Raw genomic sequence first — 19003 nt, forward strand, 5'->3', positions numbered from 1 at the left:
AGAACTAATGGTACAGTAATTGGTAGTATAGAATGGCGAGAAATTTTTTGAGATAGGAGACTAGAAGGAACATTGAGTGTAAAGGTTGAGGATGTAGGGAAGTTTCAACCTGCCCTCCTGATCTCCACCTTACCCTGCTCTGGTTTTTCCATAGCATTTATCACCTGTGAACATACTATACAATTTAGTTATTTAGTATGCTTATTGTTTATTATTTGCCTTCACCTGCCAGAATATAAACTCTCCTAGGGCAGGAATTTTTATGTGTTTTGTTCAATGATGCATCCCAAGCGCCCAGGACAGTGTCTGGCACAGAGTAGGTGCTCAACAAATAAAATACCAATTGGATGATTGGATTAGAAACAAGTTTTTGTGGTGTTCTTCACTTCTGTTATGATGAAGAGGCACTTCCAAGGTGAACTGAAATCTTAAAAAAAAAAAAGTCAAACCATACAACAAATGACCGCCAGAGTTCAGTAAACAAGTGATTGCTTTTAAAACTATTCCCCAAGAATCTGATATTGCTGCTCTAAATTTTTAGAGCTGCATTCAAGGAAAACTAAATGAAAACAACCAAAAAAGTTATCTGGGTAGAAATAAATAATAAAACAACTACATAAGAAAATAATTACTTTAGAATATAAAATTGAAATTTTAGCAAAAACAGCTGCAGTCTATGAAGAAGATAAGCATAGTCTGAAGCAGTACCTTGAAAACAATAGAGAGGAACATCTACAACTGTTCTCTAACAGATTAGAAGCTAGGTTGCAGGGTGTGCTGACAGAGATTACCACTAAGTGGTAATGTGAGGGGAAATAATTTGATCTTAGAGTGGCAGTCAAACAATTAGAGATGCAGAATAAATGCTAGAGCAGAGATGAAAAGTTGAAGCAGTTGAGGGTTGTTATTATTAAAGATTAAAAGCCAAAGGAACTTCACAAGAGTGGGAAGGAAATAAGGTTTTTCAGAGTGCTGTCTTCAACACAAGTGCCTAATGCACTGCTAAATCGTGTCTGACACGGATGATCAAGCCCTGCAAGAGATAGATGGGTAGACGGTAAGTGTGTCACTAACATGCAAATCTTAACAGTCACGGGGTCTTTTCTCTCAAGCCATTACTGTATCTGTTCCAAATGAAAAGACACTAGCTTGCGAGAAGTACCTCTGATGCAGAACCTGAACTTACACTGATTAGAGTGACGGCTTTAAAACCAGAGGTGACAGTCTCCCCAACTCACAGACATTGAGACTCTAAACCAAGAATCACCAAATGGTCAAAAACAAAGATCTTCCACCTTAGCCCCTGGCCAACCAGACATTAGTAGAGAATCTGCATAGATGTAAAGTTCAGTCACTTGGAAAATGAGAACAAGATTTCTCTTGGATATCAGCGTCACAGACAATGGAAGCTCTCCATAAAATAAAGGCTTCTCTTTAGTGTAATAAAAGCACGTTTTATTCGTTATGGTATTTTGTGAGCTTTCTTGTCTATTTATGTCTAAATGATATACAACTTTCCCTTGTGGGGAGTAGGAAAACTGATAATAACTACCATGGGATTGCCAGGTTGACTTGAGAGCCTCAGATCAGGCTGTAATATGTGGCCTGTCCAGGTTAGCTGCTGCCTGCCCGAGATCACAGGCAGAGGGCTTGCCAAGAAAACGTAGCTCTACGTGGGTTATAAGTTCAGGATAGAAGATGGAGCAGAGGGAGGCAAAACTCAAATGGAAGAGTATTCAGGAATAGCAGGACTGGCTATAACATTTGGGGCCTAGAACAAAATGAAAATGGGGGGTTTCCATGTTCCAAATTATTAAGAATTTCAAGATGATGACAGCAGAACATTAAACCAAGCATAGGGCCCTTCTAAGAACTGGACCCTGTGTGACTGTACAGGTTGCACAACTGTGAAACCAACCTTGGGGAATAGTTGTCATAAATGGCAAACCAAGTCATTATATATGGATCTCTCCCCCAACTTCACCCCTTGCCAATGCCAAAAAAAGGATAGGAAAGTTAATGGAACTTGGTTTCAAACTTAACATCTAAAAATCTATCAAAGGCCTTTGGGCAGGGTCAGTATATGAAGGGAAATGTAGGAGATGGCTGGGACATACAGATGGCAGAGTGATTAGGTTAAAGGCTTCTAGTTGCACTCTTTACTTTCTCCTCATTGTCCCCAGGGTCAGACCCCAGTTTTTTTAGGTGAATATTACTGAAATTTCAAGAACGGATAACCCCAATCTTATACAAGTTGTTCCAGAAAGTAGAGTAACAGAAAAAGCTGCCCATCACTTTTATGAAGCTAATATGCTGTGGATACCACAACCAGAAGAAGACAGTGCAAAAAAAGAATATTAGAGGACATTTTAACTTAAGGACGTAGATACAAAAATCCTAGAAGTATATGTGTGTGGTGTGTGTGTGTGTGTGTGTGTACTGAATTCAACAATGTATTAAGTGAGCCTCGTTCCAGGAGTGCAAAGATGTTTCAATGCCAGAACGCATAGGAATATAATTACATTAATGGGCTGAAGGAGAAAAATTATATAATTTTCTGAAAAGCTACAGAAGAAAGCAATTGGTAAATATCAATACCCATTTATGATTTAAAGAAAGCTTAGCAAGCTAGAAATAGAAGAGAACTCCCCTAAGCTTATAAGAGTAAACTAAAATAAACATACTTAATGCAGAAAATTTAGAAGCATTCTCTTTAAGGTCAAGAACAAAGTGAAGGGGAGGAAAACTTTTCCCTTCCTCCCTTCTAGGTCCTTTGGCTGGTCTAATAATTAAGTTGACATAAGACAGATTGACAGGAGAGAAACAAATTTAATTTCGTATGTATGAGAGGCCCAAAGGTATGAGGCTCCTCGAAGTGACCAAAGCAGACAGCTTTTATTCCTTTTGGATAAGGAAACAATAAATTTGTGAAGAATTGACAAAACGAAGGGATTTGGGCCTGGATTAGCAAATTAGAGAAGAAGTAACAAGGTTTGTTTATATAGCCTTCTCGGCCCTGAATTCCCTATCTCTGGTGATAAGGATGTCTCTCTTTCTCCTGGTACACGGAGGGTACTTTTACATGGGAGATTTATTTCCTGCTTTCAGGGGGGGAAAGGAAGTTCAGAGTGTCCTTCTTGCACCTGCTGTTTCTTAAGTAACTTTAGTTCAAAATAATCAATATACCAAAGTGGCATATTTTGGGGTGGTATATTTTGCTTCCCTTCAAAGGCAATGATGCCTGATATCACAGCTGCTATTTAACATAATACTAGAGGATCTAGCCAAAGAAATTATATAAGAAAAAAAAAATGACTTGTAAAGACTAAAAGAGGCAATCTCTGTCATTTGCATACAATATCATCATTTACACTGAAAATCAACAAACAATTGGGACTAATAAGCGAGTTGAGTGTTAGATCCAGCAACTAGAGTCTGCATCTGGCCTGAAATGCCTATAAGTGCTTTGTATGTCAGCTTCCCCCTACTGCTCTGGGCAAGGCTGGCCACTGTCCTGGTTGCTCAGGACTGAGGGGTTTCCTTGGATGCAGGATTTCCATGCTAAACCTGAGACAGTCACCCTAGCTCTGCTTCTGAATTCTTTCTTAACCTTTATGACCCCTCTGAATTTATTTTCCTTTGAAGCTAGGCTCTGTATTAAGATTTGTTTGGGTATTATATTTTATCCAGCATTCCTAGATATTTTTAGCTTAAGGTATGGATCCACATCAGCTCAATCTGCTCTTTTGCCAGAATTCTCCTTATTAAGCCTTTAAGAATAATGAAATGTTTAATAACATGGGAAAATGTTCACGTGTAGAGTGAAAAAAGCAGATTACACAACTCTATGTATAGTTGGGTACCGTTTTTATTGTAGAAATATATAATGTATTCATGTCTTTGAAAATTTTGAGATAGCAAGCAGAACTTCTGCAGAGAGGATTGACTTCAATGTCTTTTGAGGGGGATTATTGTGGATGGGGGGAAGAAATTTTGTAGGATGTGCAGCTGGAAAAAGAGAAGGATGGTAGGGTAGGAGAAGAAAAATAGTGAAGGTAACACAGAGGGAATGTTTCCCTTCTAGTGAGAGGGTTTGTATTTTAAACACTTATGAGCCATAGCTCTTTTTCTTCTTTTCACATTGCAGTGAGAGAGAAAGTGATCAAATGTTATTCCTCAGAGCCCTGGACCCAGATTGCATTATCTTATTGAGCATGTAACTAGGTCATTGGAGCAGGCATTTTAAACAATCGCTTAGTAGGGATTTTTGAAAATCCATGCTTCAACCAGGACAAGAATAGAATAAGTTAACTAAAATATATTTGAATGTTAAATATCCCTAGAAAGGCTCTGATATATTACAGGTTTTTTATGGTAATAAAACAAACTGATAGCTGTGAGCCCAGGCTCAAAACAGAGCTTTGATGAGTCGTCAGGGATTTCTTCGCCATGAAGATGATGGAAGTCTGTTCTTGGAATTTTTAGGTATATGTACATCACAATAGGGAAATCTTGTCTGAGGCAGTATATTCCCTAAATAGTTAAAAATAGGTTATGTAGAGAGGAGGGAGGTAGATGTAACTATAAAGGCATAGTACTAGAGAGTTCTTTGGGTTGATGGAATAGTTTTGTATCTATCTGGATTGCAGTGGTGGTAACAATGAACATGTATATGTGATAAAATGACATAGAATGATACACACATATTGTACCAATGTCAGTTTCCTGGTTTTGATATTGTACTGTAGTTATATGAGATGTAACCATGGGGGGAAACTGGGTGAAGGATACATGGGACCCCTCTTGTTCTGTCTTTGCAACTTCCCATGAATCCATAATTATTTTAAAATAAAAAGTTTTAAAAATTAGAGAAACAACACTGAAAAATAGGTCATACTGACTAGCATCTCCCAGGAAAAGCCAACATGACCCCCAAATATTCTGTCTACTTTGTCTTAGTTGAGCACCAAGACTGGAAGAAGAGGTTTGGGCTGACTGACGTTTGCTTTGCCAAATAATACGTTATTTGCCAAATAATACGTTAGACAACAGAAAGATAAATATAGCCTTAGAAGCCTTGTTAATTTTCACTTTTATATAGGCCACAGTATCTTGCTGCAGTTAGAGAAATGGCCTTCCAAAACATTCTTCTATAACTGGTTTGTTAAGGCGGTTCAGTCAAATGACCAGTTGATTCACTGGAGGGTGAAACAAATCACCTAATGAATTGAATGATTGATCAGTCAGAATGTCAAGTTCTTCACCCAGTCCAGACAGACATGGAATGCATGTTTATGATAAAATAGCTTACAGAACAGCTTTTAGGTAATTTGACCTACAGTTTTTTAAAGTAGAGCATCATACTTGGAATAATCAGTAAAATAATTAGTATATTGGAAAATGGACCTTAACTGTTTAAGCTAAGTTGAAATGTTCACAAGAACATTTAGAACTAGAAAAGACCAGAAATTGTCTAAATCAGTCACCTCATTTTATATGTAACAAAAGTTTATATCTGGGCAAAAACTAAGATCAGACATATCTGGGCATCTGTTTTCATAGGTTCATTACATCAGGCATGTGGCCTGGTTTGGTTTGTGTCTGGCCCCTGGGGGACTTTAGTTTATGTCTGGCCCCTGGGGGAAGAATCTTAGTGATGGACGGGTGAGCCGAGTGCCTGTTCCTCTGACTGGCCCCATAGACTAGGCCAGAGTCCCACGGAGAGAAGAGGATTCTTTCCATTTCTCCTTGGAACATCGTGTATGTTAAGTGCAGTGAGGACTAAATAGAAGCTGCAAGTTGGGAGCACTGGAAGACAGCATCCTGAGCAGGGAATTTGCTCAAGGAGAGCAGTAGCAGTGGCAGTGAATTTTCTGGAAGAACAAGAGCAGAATTGTTCATTCATTCAATGAATATTTATTGGGCACCTACTATGTTCCAGGCACTGTTCTGGATGCTTGGGATTCATAATGGACAAAACTAAGAGCCCTGCTCTCAAAGAGTTTACATTCTAGTGAGGAGGGGATAAGACAGAGAAGAAACAACAGGCATAATAAATAAGTAAATTATATGGTATGTTAGAATGTCATAAATACTATGGAAAAAAGTAAAAGCAAAGCCGAAGAAGAGAGGTTCAGATTGGCCTTGAGGGGAGGCAGAGGCTGCACTATTGAATGGGATAGATTTCTGATAAGCAACTCCATCCTTCCAGTTCCTCCTGGATTTGAGGAAAGATTTGAAGGATATAAAGGAGTTAGCTGAACTGATATCTAAGGGAAGTGCATTCCAGCAGAGGGGACAGCTAGAGCAAGGCCCCAAGGCAGGAATGTGCCTGGTATGTTTGTGGAACAGCAGAGGCCTGTGCAGCTGAGTCAGAGAGCAAGGGCAGGGGTGTGAGGTGAGGAGGGGAGAGTGGTGGTCAGGGCCAGAAGGCGGACAGGGCCTTTTAGGCCATGGGGAGGATGTGGGCTCTCACTCTGCGTGAGATGGGAGCTGGTACGGGGGTTTTGCACAGAGGAGGGACGGGACCTGGCCTGTGTTTTCACAGAATCACTTAGGTGGTTGTGTTGAGAATAGACTATAGAATGGCAAGAGCAGAAGCAGGGACACTAGTGATGAGCCTGCTGCAGCAGTGTAGGTAACTCAAACCAGAGCAGAGGCAGGTGACAAGTGATGTTAAGAAGATCTGATTCTGGGGTATTTTGAAGGAAGTGTTGATAAGATTTTTTGACAGATTGGATATGAAGTGTAAGAGAAAAAAAGTAATCCAGGAGGAACTGGAAGGATGGAGTTGCTTATCAGTACTGATATGGTGAAGGCTGCATGAGGAGTGGGTTTGGGGGGACAATCAGGAATTGGCCTGAGATGTTGAATTTGGGATGATTATTAGATGTTCAAGTGTAGATGTTGAGTAAATAGTTGGATATATGAATCAGGAGTTCAGGTTTGGAGATAAAAATTGGGGAATTGTCAGCATATAGATGGTATTTAAAGCCATGGGGTAGAATTAATAGGATAGTTACAGAAGAGGACCAAGGACTAATCTTTGGGGCATGCCAATATTGATGTAGGGAAAAAGAGGAGAACCAGCAAAGGAGACAGAGTGTCAAGTGAGGTAGGAGGGGAACCCAAAACGTATAGCGTTCTGGAAGTCAAGAGAGGAAAGGAAAAAGATGTGATCCACCGTCAAATGCTGCTGATAGGTCAACAAGATGAGAGCTTAGACTTGAAGGGATATCAATATGGAGGTGTGTAGACCTTGGTTAGTGTGGTGTGATGGAGTGGAAGGAGTGAAAGCCTGCTTTGAATGAGTTTGAGCAAGACTAAGTAGAGGAATTTAGACAGGGGATTTAGGCAACTCTTTTGAACGATTTTGCTTCTAAAAAGAACAACAATCAAGGAGTAGTTGGTGGTGGGGGGGAGAGTGAGATCAAGAGGAGTGTTTTTTTTTTTTTAGGTAACGTATTTCATACTTGGAGAAAAAGAGATAATTTCCCCATTTGAAGTTTATTGACAAATGCACAATTAATGCAGATTGTGTTGAATTAAGATGTGTCAAATGGAGAAAGAGGATGTAGAGCAATGGTTTTCAAAGTGAGGTCCCTGGGAGAGCAAGAGTAGTATCACTTGGGGGTATATTAGAAATGCAAATCCTAAGGCCCCACCCCAGACCTACTGAATGAGAAACTGTGTTTTAACAAACCCCAAAATGTGTTCTGCTGGACACTAAAATTTGAGAGCCACTGGTGTAGAGCACCGTTATCAGGTGAGTTTACTTCAAAATCATCAATAGAGAATGTCTCCATTTCTTTGTTAAGAGCAGAAGGTATTTTTTTTCCCTCTCCATTCGTATCCCTATGTTGTTCAAGTGTCTCCACCCTAAAGGAAGCTTCTGTCTCTGTCTCTCTCATGGGAGAAACAACAGTATATTTGTATGCTGATGGGAATGATCCAGTAGAGAGGAAAACATTGATGATATAGGAGAGAGGGTGTAAAATTGTTGGAGTCACGTGCTTCAGTAGGTGAGAACGGAGGGATCTAATGCATAAGTGGCATTAGGTAGGAGCAAGGAAGACTCATCTAAGGTAATAGGCTAGAAGGCAGAGAACATGGGCACAAAGGCTGTGGCAATGAGAGTCTGTGGAAGTTCTTATTGCTTCAATTTTCTCAGTTAAGTAGGAAGCAAAATCATTAGCTGAGAATGAGGATGGAGGAGTTTTGGCAAGCTTGGCAACACATTCTGTGGGCAATACTCTGAAGACCGTCACTCTAAAACATTGCTAGTGGGAGTGTGAAATTATAATGACTCCTACGGAGAAAGATTTAGCAATATTTTTATCCTTTGACACAGCAATCTCACTTCTAGTAAAGCCTGAAGATACCCCTCCACAAATATGAAACAACATATGTGCAAAGTTATTTATTGCAGCATTATTTGTAATAGAAAAATATTGGAAATAAGCTAAGTGACCATTCATAGGGGACTGGTTGATTGAGTACCATGCAGCTCTAGAAAGAATGAGGAAGATCTCTACAAGCTGATATAAATTGATTTCCTGGCTATATTATTAAGTGAAAAATACAAGGCACAAGAGAGTTAATATAGTATGCTACATTTTGTGTAAAAAAGAAAAGAGAATGATAATATATGCTTACCTTTACAAGAAGACACAGAAGGATAAACCAGAAACTAGGAAAAATTATTACATAGTGGAGGGGAGTAGAAACAGTGTAAAGGAAACAGGGAAGGGATAAGACTTCACTGACTATCTCTTAGTATAGTATTTTTAAATAGCTTTATGGAGATATTATTCAATGCATAAATCTCATCCTTTTAAAGTGTACAATTCAATGGTTTTTAGTATATTCATAAAGTTTTGCATCAATGACCGCCATCTAATTCCAGAATATTTCCATCAATCCCGAAAGAAACCCCATACCCATTAGCGGTCGCCACCTTCGTCTGCCCTACCTCCCCCAGCCCCTGGCAACCACTAATATACTTTCTGTCTCTGTGAATTTGCCTATTCTGTATACTTCATATAAATGGAGTCATATGATATGTAGTCTTTTATGTCTGGATTTTTTCACTTAGCATAATGTATTCAAGGTTCATCCAAGTTGTAGCATGTACAAGTACTTCATGTGTTTTAATAGCTCAATAATATTCCATTGTATAGATATACCACTTTTGTTTTTCCATTCATCAGTTTCGTAGGCATTTGGGTTGCTTCCAATTTTTGGTTATTATGAATAATGCTGCGATGAACATTCATGTACAAGTTTTATGTGAACATATGTTTTCATATTTCTTGAGTATATACCTAGTATATACCTGGAATTGCTGGGTCATATGGTACTACTATGTTTAACATGTTGAAGAACTGCCAAACTAGCAATGTATGAGGGTTTCAATTTCTCTAAATCCTCACCAACATATATTTCATGTCTTTTGGACTGTAGCCATTCTAGTGAGTGTGAAGTGGTATTACATAGTGGTTTTGATTTGCATTTCCCTAATGGTTGTTGAGGTTGAGCATCTTCTTATGTGTTTATTGGTCAATTCAATATCTTCTTTGGAGAAAAGTCTATTCATATCCTTTGCCCAGTTTTTAATTGGGTTGTCATTTCATTATTGATTTTTCAGAGTTCTTTATGTATTATCAATCTATGCAAAAACGGCAGCTAGGATTTTGGTAGGGATTTCACTGAATCTGTAGATCATTTTGGAGAGTACTGCCATATTAAAGTATTGTCTTCCAATCCGCAATCATAGGGTGTTTTCTCATTTATCTAGGTCATTTTTTTTTCTTTCTTTTTTCTTTTTTTTTGAGGAAGACTAGCCCTGAGCTAACATCCGATGCCAATCCTCCTCTTTTTGCTGAGGAAGATTGGCCCTGGGCTAACATCCGTGCCCATCTTCCTCCACTTTATATGGGACACTGCCGCAGCATGGCTTGACAAGCAGTGCATCGGTGCATGCCCGAGATCCAAACCTGTGAAACCCGGGCTGCTGCAGTGGAGAGCGTGCACTTAAACCGCTATGCCACTGGGCCGGCCCCTATTTATGTCTTTATTATCTTTCAACTCTGTTTTCTTTCTAGCTCTCAGTATACAAGTCTTGTGCCTCCTGGGTTAGAGTTATTCCTAAGGATTTTATTTTTTGATGCTATTATAAATGGAATTGTTTTCTTAATTTCATTTTCTGATTTTTCATTGCTGGTGTATAGAAATACAGTTGATATTTATATTTTGATCTTGTATCCTAAAACCTTACTGAACTCATTTATTCTAATAGGTTTTTAGTGGATTACTTAAGATTTTAAATATAAAAGATATTGTCTTCTTTTATCTATAGATGGAGATAGAAAATAGAGATAGTTTTACTTCTTCCTTTCTAATCTGGATGCCTTTTGTTTCTTTTCTTGCCTAATTGCCCTTTCTAGAACCTCCAGTACAATGTTGAATAGAAGTAGCAAGAGTGGATAACTTGTCTTGTTCCTGATCTTTAGGAGAAGCATCCAGTCTTTCATCATTAAGTATGACATTTGCTGTGCAGTTTTCATAGATGTGCTTTATCAGGTTGAGGAAAATTCCTTTTATTCCTAGTTTGTTGTTGTTGACATGGTGTTAGATTTTGTCAAATTCTTTTTCTGTGTTTATTGAGATGATCATGTGGTTTTTCCCTTTATTTTATTGATGTGGTGTATTACATAGATTTTCATATGCTAAACCAACTTTGCATTCTTGAGGTAAGTCCCATTTGGTGATGGTATATGATTATTTTATATGTTGCTAAATTTGGTATTTTGTTGAGGATTTTTTTTTTTTTTTGCTGAGGAAGATTCAGCCTGAGCTAACATCTGTTGCCAATCTTCCTCTTTTTGCTTGAGGAAGATTTGCCCTGAGCTAACATCTGTGCCAGTCTTCCTCTATTTTGTATGTGGGTTGCCACCATAGCATGGCTGCTGACAAGTGGTGTAGTTCCGTGCCCAGGAACCTAACCCAGGCCGCCGAAGTGAAGGGCACCCGACTTAACCACTAGGCCATGGGGCCGGCCCCTTGTAGAGGATTTTTGTGTCTATATTCATAATGCATATTGATCTGTAGTTTTCTTTATTGTGATATCTATGTCTGGTTTTGGTATCAAAGTAATAATGGCCTCATAGAATGAGTTGGGAAGTGTTCCCTCTTATTCCATTGTTTGAAAGAGATTGTGAAACCCAGTGAAGCAATCTGGACCTGGGCTTTTCTTTATGAATAGTTTCTAAATTACTAATTGAATCTCTACTTTTTAAAGGTCCATTTATATTTTTTTATTTCTTCTTGAGTTTTGGTAATTTGTACCTTTCTAGGAATTTATCCCTTTCATCTAAGTTGTCTAAGTTATTGGTATGTAATTGTCCATAGTATTCTTTTTATTTCTGTATCCTTTTTTTATTTCTGTAAGATTGGTAGTAATGTTCCCTCTTTCATTTCTGATTTTAATGATTTGAATCTTCTCTCTTTTTTGTTTGGTCAATGTAGTTAAAAATTTGTCAATTTTGTTGATCTGTTCAGAGAACCGCTTTTTGGTGTCATTGATCTCTATTTTTCTACTTTCTATTTTATTCATTTCTGCTCTACTCTGTATTATTTCCTTCCTTCTGCCTGCTTTGGGTTTAGTTTACTCTTCCTTTTCTTGTTTCTTAAGGTGGAACATTACATTATCGATTGGGGATATCTTTCTTCTTTTACTATAGACATTCACAGCTATAAATTTCCATCTAAACACTGTTTTAGCTGTATCCCGTAAGTTTTGTTATGTTGTGTTTACATTTTCATTCATCTCAAAGTATTTTATAATTTCCTTTGTGATTTCTTCTTTGACCCTATGGTTATTAAGGAGTGTCTTGTTTAAGTTCCACTCTTTTAATATAGTTTTGACTTTTGAACCGTGTTAATATTTTACATATCCAAAATGTAAAGTCAAAGGGGATTTAAGAAAATCAAACCTCAAGTTGAATGCATACAAAAACAAATGATCCTATGTATCAGATTAATAATGTAATCACAGAGGAAAGAATTAATTCAAGTAACTTTTGACTCTGAGCAATCTCAGTCAGATATATCCTAAAGATATAAAAATCAGGTGATCATATAATTGTGGTTTGTTCCTATACTTTTTATTCTGCTCCACTGATCTATTTATCCATCCTTTCCCCAATGCCACACCATCTTATTGTAACTGTATAGTGGGTCTTGATATCTGGCTGTATAATTCCTCCAGCTTTGTTCTTTAAGGTTACTTTGGCTATTTTTAGCCTTTTGTATTTCCATATAAATTTCAATATCAGCTTGTCAGTTTTCACAACACACCTGCTGCAGTTTTTATTGGGATTTAATTAACTCCATAAATCAAGGAGAAAATGGGAGGATTTGACATATTAATAATATTAACAATATTGAGACTTTAACCTATGAACATAGTATATTCCTAAATTTACTGAAGTTTTCCTTAATTTCTCTCAAAAATGTTCTCTACACTTTTCAGTGTAAAGAACTTACACATTTTTTGTTAGATTTATTCCTAAGTATTTGATTGCTTTTAGATGGTATTGTAAATTAAAGGAAGAAAACCTATTTTCTACTTACTTGTCCTGATCTATAAAAATTAATTTGATTTTTATATTTTGACCTTATATCAACATTGTTGAATACACTTATTAATTCACATTGTTTGTAGATTCTTTTGGATTTCTTCTGTACACAATTGTCTCATCTGCAAATGATAATTTTTATTTCTTCATTTCTAATCCTTATGCCTTATATATCTTTTTCTTGCTTAATTACACTGACTTGGACCTCCAGTACTGTTAAATAGAAGTGTTGCTAACAGACATCCTTGTCTTATTACTGATCTCAGGGGAAATTTTTAAAATAATTTAACAATAATTATGATGTTTTTTGTAGCTACTATTTATTCAAATTAAGGATGTTCCCTTTTCTTCCAAGTTTACTAAGTGTTTTTTATTTAAATCACAAATGGGAGTTCAAGTTTATCAAATACCTTTTAGTATCTATTGAAGTGATTCTATAATTTTCTACCTTTTTTTCCTGTTAATATGGTAAATTACACTAATTGAATTTCCCATAAACCCCACTTGGTTGAGATGTAGTATCATTATTAAATATTACTAGATTAGATTTACACACACACATACTATTAGTTTGCAATTTTCATTTCTTTTTTTAAACTACTTTATTGAGTTATGATTGACATGTAAACAGCCGTATTTATTTAGTGTATACAACTCAGAGTTTGGGGATAAGTATGTACCCGTGAAACCATCACCACCATCAAGACCATACACACATCCACCACCTCCCTAGGTTTCTTCCTGCCAACTTCATTATTATTATATAATTTTCATTTCTTAAGTATTCTTTTCAAGTTTTGGTTACGTTGACTTCATAAAATAAGATGGTGAGTATTCTCTTTTTCTGATCTCTAGAAGTATTTTTGTAACATCAATGTTATTTCTTCTTTAAGTGTTGGAAAGAATTTAGCAGTGAAGCCATTTAGGCCTGGAGTTTTACTTTGTTGGAAGGTTTTTAATAACAGGCTTCATTTCTTTCATAGATATAGAATTCTTTCTTCTTGTGTCAGTTTTATTGAGTTGTGTTTCTCAAGGAATTTGTCCACTTCCTCTAGGGCTGCTTCTGACTCATTCTCTTGCTTTTTTTTTCTGGGTCTCCCAGCTACACTTATGTTAGACTTTCCTCATATGTTTCTGACATTCTTTTCAGGAATTTCTATCCTTTTTGCTCTCCATTCTTTTTTCTAGATATTATCTACTGGCCTATCTTTCAGTGCACTAATCAACGTTTTCAACTTTGCCCAATCTGCTGTTAAATCCTTCTGTTGAGTTCTTAATTTTAACTATTTTATTTTGTGTTCCAGACTTTCCACTTAGTTTTTTATTATAGATTCCAGTTCTCTGGTAAAAATCTCTCTCTTTCCATCTATTTCCTTGAACATTTCATCACAATTATTTCAAAGTCTGTATCTGATAACTCCAATATCACCTATTGTTTCTGCTTCTATCCTTTCTCTTTTTCTCCTGGTCTTATTTATTTGTATACCAGTAAATTTTGATTGAATGCCCAATACTGTGTATAAAAAGTTGTAGTGGCTCCAGATCATGTTATCTTCCTCCAGATTACCCCTTTCCTCTGGCAGGCAGCAGAGGATCAGATCACCTCAACTCAAACAGGGACTTTGCTAACTCAAGGCTAGTTTGCAGTCTTTGTGTGTCCAGTTTAGCTCTGGTTCACCCCTACTTCTGTGGTATAGCCCTCCAGGAATTCCCACTAAGAATCAGGGCTGTTTGCTAGGGCTCCTCCTACTTAGAAGGTCATAAAATCCAATTTTTCTTTCCCCAGCACTATGAGCCTGACACAAACTTGCTCTGCTTTGCTGACGCTTTCTGCCTGACTTCTAGGCTCATTCTCTGCACAACTTAAAGTGTAAATGGCTCTAGTTCCGAGTGTTGGATTCAAGTCCGTGTCCTTCCTATCTCTCTAGGATCTTGGTTCCTCAACATTCAGCTGCCTTGGCAGCTTTAAACTTCATTTTTAGTCTCCCCAGCTCTATGAGGTAACCTAAAGATGCTCTGCTGGCTTCTCTGTCTCACACTTCATGCCAAAAGTATCCTGAGGGACAAGTAGTGTGCCGAAAGTAAAGCTCACCTTAATGAACTTCCCTTCTTTCTGGATCTGGTCTCTCAAGTACCGGCCACCTTAGTAGCCCTCTGACTCCTTCACAAAAGATACTTTTTAAAACCTGAATTTTCTAGTTTTTCTTTTTTTTGAGGGAGGGTGAGGAAGATTGTCCCTGAGCTAACATCTGTGCCAATCTTACTCTATTTTGTATATGGGACACCACCACAGCATGACTTGGTGAACGATGTGTAGGTCTGCACCTGGGATCCGAACCTGCGAACCCTGGGCCACCGAAGCAGAGTGCATGGACTTAACCACTACACCACTGGGCTGGCCCCTCTAGTTTTTCTTGTTAGAATACTGGTCTGCTACAAAGTTACTCCATCATAGTTAGAAGAAGTCTTCTGGACTCATGATTAAAATGTGTGTACATGTATGCTTGTGTATGTGTGTGTATTTCCCCTTATCTCTATCCATTGATTGAAAGGATATAGGAGCGATAACTCTCTAGTGGCAGTGAACACACCTAGCCCATAGACCTTTTTTCTATACATCATTTCCCACTAAGATGAATCAGATTTCCTTAGAGAAATGGCTGATTTCAGGGAAAGTACAAGATGAGCCTGGGTATCTTGCTGTACCAGAATGTAAGAAAAGGATCAGAAAATGATGGGAACATGTCATAAGGACACAAGCGCCAACTTGAAGGGACACCCATGGGCTAAGTCTGGAATAATTTGAACATCAAAAATAATGATGATAGGGGCCAGCCCGGTGGCGTAGTGTTTAAGTTTGCATGCTCTGCTTTGGCTGCCTGGGGTTCACAGGTTTGGATCCCAGGTGCAGACATATGCACTGCTCATCAAGCCATGCTGTGGCAGGCATCCCACATATAAAGTAGAGGAAGATGGGAATAGATATTAGCCCAGGGCCAATCTTCCTCAGCAAAAAGAGGAGGATTGGCAACAGATGTTAGCTCAGGGCTAATCTTCCTCACCAAAACAAAACAAAACAAAACATTATGGTAATAGTTTATAATACATTGAGTTAGCACGGGGATGTAATATACAGCATAGTGAATATAGTCAATAATATTATAATAACTTTGTATGGTGACAGATGGTTCCTAGACTTGTGGTGATCATTTTGTAATGTATATAAATGTTGAATCACTATGTTATGCACCTGAAACTAACATAATATTTTATGTCAACTATATTTCAACAACAAAAAATATATATATAATTAATTAATTAATTAAAAATAATACATTCAGTTAAGAAAAATCCATAAATCCATGGTGATATTTAAAATTATAAAAAGGAGGATAAAAAAGAGGAAAGCTCTTGTTTTTGTTTTTGTTTTTACAGAAGAATGCCAGCTACTAAATGTAGAAGGAATGATGTAATTGGAAAATTGCTGTTTTATAATCCCCCAAGTAATAATTGGTTCAGGTAAGGATCATCAGTTGATGCAAATATGACTGGGTAAAATGTTGTTGGGAACAAGTTTCAAAGTATCACTCCACAGGTTACTTTTAATAAGGGGAAAAATGTGCTCTTACAATAGAAAAGTATGGTGGTAACCACCTTAACCAAGTGATCAAGCTTGGCAATGCCAGTAGTGGTTTGACCTGACATTGTGTGCCTCCTGTATGATCCAGTGGAAGGTACACAACGCTATTTATGTGATGTTCTTGCTGGAAATGTTTGACCTGAATCTCATCACGAGGAAACAGACAATTCTACGATGTGGGGTATGATGCAGGACAACTGACCTGGACCCCTCAAAGGATTTAATGTCATGAAGCACAGAGGGAGTCAGGGGGATTGTTCTGGATCGCAGGAGATTAAAGAGACACAACAGCCAAATGCTCTGAGTGAATCTTGAGTGGATCCTGGATTGGAAAAACAGAAGCCATAAAGGACGTTTTGGGGAGAATAGAAGAAATTTTAGTATGGATTGGATGGTGGATATTGAATTTATGGTGATCCTTTTAGGTGTGCTGATATTATAGTTAAATAGGGGGATCTTATTCTTGGGGAATGCATATTGAAATATTTTGTGGTGAAGTGTCATGATGAAAGTAACCTACTTTTCTATGATTTGAAAAAGGGGAAGTGTGAGTGTGGATGTGAGGCGAGATGGAGTGGGTGTAGCAAAATGTTAACAGTTGGCGCACCTACATGAGGAGTGGGTGTTGAAAATTAGAAGAAAAAAACCCTTGGAGCCTTTACTATTTTTTCAACAAAAAATCCACAAGATGGCACTAGAGGAACACTCTTAAAATGTGTTTCTTTGCAACCTTTTATAAGGTGACCTTATTTTCTGATTTGAAAAGCAGAATGTGAGAGCCAACAAAGGATTGTTTTTGCTTTGTGAATATATTTATGTGAAAAGTTATACAAAAGTATGAACATAAAATGCCATGTGGCTGTATCATTCTATGGATTGCTTTTATTGAAATAAATACCACTTTGGTCCACAAAACTCCTGAAATGTATCTAAAATGTGTATATGAGCATTTTTCTGGTGAGAATATCCACAACTTTCACCATGTCTCAAAGTAGTCGGTTATCACTCCCAAAACTGTGGAGCTTGAGGGGTTCAAGAAAGTGGCACTTAGGTACCTTAACCATATCAAAGTCTGTAGTAGTTGAAGCCATTTCCCTTTAATACATTCTCTGAAAGTGTTTGAGTTTAGTTAAGTGCCCTGGCAATGAGTATTTGTTGAACGGATTGATGTAGGAATGAATGGATGTGGATGGATGGGAGTCAGAAAAGCTGGGTGTGAATGTGACAGTTATGCATCCCTCCTCCCTACCCCACACCCAAAACCCACACACCAGGACAAAATGTATTTAGCAAAATATTTGTGATCGCGTAAAGCAATTCCCTACCAAACAGAATCAGTTGTTTGCTTTTGTTTATTTTTTTACTCCCCAAAGAAAAATAGTTTATAGCCATATAAAACTTTCTCTTTATAAACATTTATCAAAAGAGTTCATTTTTTAGGGTTACATGAACCAAGCTTCTTGTGATTACAGAAAGCTTCTAGTCTCCTGTGAGTGTCACCTGTGCCTCTTATTTTCCTCCAAGAGTTCCTGGTTTGGATCAGACTAGGTTTCTACAAATTGCAATTTGAGCAGCTTGCAATGTGAGAGCCAAGCCACGCAACACTCTTCTCCTTTTGATTCACTAACCAGACAGTGAGCTTTGTTTTCTGCGGAATTGAAAACAACTTGGCAGATAGCTGTCTTAAAAACTTGTATATTGACTTGATTGTAAAAGAAAATCCCTGCTAAGTGCCTTGATCTGGCTATCTGGGTGGTACAGATTTAAAACAAAGGATCATGTATTAGAATCAACCAAGGGAAAATAAAATGTCCGTTTAAGATGCATTGGCAGTGTGTAGTTGGTTTCAAGTATCATTTGCTGAGTTCTTACCATTTTTTGCTCACTCAACTTCATTAGCATTAAAGAATTCCTTATTGAGGGACTATGAGCTAATAGTAGTTAGCAATGTGACTGGAAGTGAGAGACTAAATAGTAAAATGGTGATGTCTTTAGAAAGGAACTTTTAACTTCTCTCCCCCTGCATTCCCAATGGAAACACTATGTCGTGCCATGTTGTTGGCTAAAAGAGCTTATGTTCAGTAAAGAACCGGTGAAATAAATTATGACATCCATTAAATGGCTTGTATGTAGCTGTTGAAAATTATGGCATAAATTCATAAATATTGACACAGAAAGATATACAAACTGAATTGTAAGAGAAACAGAGCAAGTCGTGGGACAATATGTAAAGTATGATCCTACTTTGAAATATATTTCTGCTATTATATGTTGAGAAAATAAGACCTGGGAGACCATGTGCTGATTTGCTCAAAGTGGCTTGTTTGTGTTATGAGGGAAGGAGTAGTATTGCGGTACTAGGGAACTTACATTTTCTGCTTTATATATTTTTCTGTTGTCTGGATTTTTTTATGAGAATATAATCTGAATAAATAATGATATAAAGGGAGTGTATGTTGGCACAATCTTCTGAGACCTTCATATGCTGAATATAATTGTTGCTCAGTATAATCAATTATGTCATTCATCTTGAATAGACCAAAGCCAAAGAAAGCCAATTAATTAACTTATAAATTATATCCTTTCTACATTCAAAGCTATTTACAATATTAAAAGACCTGAAATGGAATAATAAAAGTAAATGTATAAACTGAAAAAGGCAAATTGTTTAGAAGAAATGAGATAACCATTTAGAAGGAATGAGATAACTGTACCAGGAATATGG

The sequence above is a fragment of the Diceros bicornis genome, chromosome X (genome assembly GCF_020826845.1).
Source record: "Diceros bicornis minor isolate mBicDic1 chromosome X, mDicBic1.mat.cur, whole genome shotgun sequence".
NCBI lineage: Eukaryota > Metazoa > Chordata > Mammalia > Perissodactyla > Rhinocerotidae > Diceros > Diceros bicornis.